General features: G+C 45.5%; 1 long non-coding RNA gene across 1 annotated transcript; it reads right to left on the minus strand.

Annotated features, from left to right (window-relative positions):
• Positions 1-295: 295 nt before the first annotated feature.
• Positions 296-1,038, minus strand: LOC131504424 (uncharacterized). The gene is made up of 2 exons (XR_009257988.1): positions 596-1,038; positions 296-507 (listed from the first exon to the last, which is right to left on the minus strand). It is a non-coding gene; the product is annotated as an uncharacterized LOC131504424 (long non-coding RNA).
• Between the last annotated feature and the right edge of the window lie 1,308 nt (positions 1,039-2,346).

Consider the following 2,346-nt stretch of genomic DNA (forward strand, 5'->3'; position numbering starts at 1 on the left):
TTTCCCAACTCAGTACTGGATTTTAAAGATGTGTTCTCAGATGTCTAGTATTGTAGTTTCCACTCTGTAATAATGGAAAATAACCAAGGCCTTTATTTTAAACAAAAACCACTGTGGAGGTGGATCCAGGATGCGGACAGAAATAATACATTATTTTACGTAGCTGACATGGTACATTTGAGGGATAAAACACTGCACACACTATAAACAAATGAAAAGCCCCAGTCAGTCCTGTTAGGCCCAAGCTATGATCGATTGCAAACCCAGGGTTGTAAAATAAGTAACAGTCTGGAACCATGGTTTATCAACAGTTTTATTTTCCTGAGACAACTTTATCCTAGAGGGCTGGAAAAGTGCGGCGCCTCGGTTGGAAGAGGATTGTGTGATTTTCGGAGTATTTTCATCTTCTAAGGTTTGCACTCTGCAAAGTTGCTTTCACAAACTCCCGCACGCAATGTATTTGGGCATAACAGCTCTCAGAGGTTTTCTTAGCCCCTTGGGTTGGCCCTGAGAAGAATACACTCGAAAATGTAAGTCGCAAACTGGAAAATGCTATTTTGATTAAAAAAAAAAAAATCTGAAATGTCCAGCCTACCTTTGTGGGTTGCTTTCTCTTTTTTTTTCCTTTTTCCTTCTTTAAGGGAAGGGAATTGGCAGGGTGGGAAACATTTTTTTATTGTGCCTCCTGATCTTTTCTGAATAGTCATTTAAAAGTGGCATAATAAACTCATCCTTTTCAAGGCCCATTCTTTTTGTGCGCGACGATGGGGAGAGGAAGCTGAGCGCCTGCACGTTTACTCAGCCCTTCCTGGGTTCTCAGAGAGAGGCTGTTGCCCTCGTGGGCGGACCCGGCACCTCTCACCTTCGTTCCCAAACATAAATTCCCAACTGCCCGGAATCCCTATCCCAGCGCCGGCGGTGGGGGGGCGGGGGAGGGTGGCACGCGGCCGACTGGCACTGGAGTCACCCACTCCCTTCCCCACGCGGATTGCGAACGTTTTATTCATTTATTCCGCGTCTAGGCTGTGGGCCGGGGCGCCCCCGCGGAGGCCAGGCGGGAAGCCCCCAGGGCTGGCGATCGGAAGGAGAGGGGGTTGGGGGTGGGGGAAGGGCAGACCCGGGGGCCGGGCAGCCGCGACAAAAGGCAGCGGCGAGGTGGCGGAGCAGCGCACGCGGCTGCGGGGCGCGGGCGGGCCGGGCGGAGGCGCGCTCCGGCTGAGCGGCGCCCGCGGCAGCCCCAGCGGCAGCTGCGGCGAGAGGAGCGCGGGCGGCGCGGGGAGCGGGCGGGACGCGCCCAGAGACACGCAGAGAAAGGGCAGCGCCGCCGCCTGCTGCCGTCCTCGGCGCGGTTAATCACGCGCTCCCCTCTCGCTGCTGATTTGCAAGAGCAGATTAATCAGAGAGCGCGGCTTGATGAAATTTGCTGTTATTGTGCCCATTTTTAGCAACATCTTTTATTATCTTCATTATTCATTTACAGGGGACCGGCATCAATTATGCAAATGAGTTCACAGACTTTGCAGATTACTTCATTTGCCGCTATTGTTTGTGGAAATTTAATTATTAAATATTATTAAGCTTGCGTTTTCTTCAATTTTCCAAGGCTTAGTTTCATTTGATTTTTCCTCCAGCTGCTCTTCTTTCCTTTCAGTGCCAAAACAGCTCCTCATCAAAGCGGCTCTGGCATGTGAAGACCAAATAAAATCTCCTCAATTTAATAATTTTGATGTTAGTCCCTTGTTCTCAGCTGCTTGCTCAAAGCAATGCAGAGAGGAACGCGGAGCACATTCAATTTAATGAGCAGAAATTGAATTCAAGTTTGTTCGGAATTGACTTCAATTAAGCAGAGTCTTAATGATAAATTAATCTCTTTTCTTTATTCCCTAGAATTTGTTTTTCAAAGTAGGAAATTGGACTACATTGAAAGACCAAATAAAGAATACCAATTTTAACTAGATCATGGAACTGATAGCAAAATTTAATTCTTTATAGTAACGTACTTGGACAAATAGCATTCTTTCTATGGCATGTATTATAATTTATATTCATTGTTACCACTTACACTTCCATGGCATGGATAAAATGGCAGTTGAATTAAATATGGGCTTGTAATAGACTTCAGAGTTTTAATCTTTATTAAGAAACTCTAATTGAATGCATAATTAGCTTTTCAGGCTTTAGGAAATTCGGTTTAGTATCTATGTGAACTGGAAACATTGATCAGGAATTTTAAAGCAATTTTTATGAGTTTATTTTGAGGAGGAATTATCAGGCTGTATATAAAATGTCATTTTAAACTGAATAGCACGGATCGGAGAAGCAAGGAATTAGGTTCATCCTGTGTTG

This window comes from Neofelis nebulosa, chromosome 2 (genome assembly GCF_028018385.1).
Source record: "Neofelis nebulosa isolate mNeoNeb1 chromosome 2, mNeoNeb1.pri, whole genome shotgun sequence".
Taxonomy (NCBI): domain Eukaryota; kingdom Metazoa; phylum Chordata; class Mammalia; order Carnivora; family Felidae; genus Neofelis; species Neofelis nebulosa.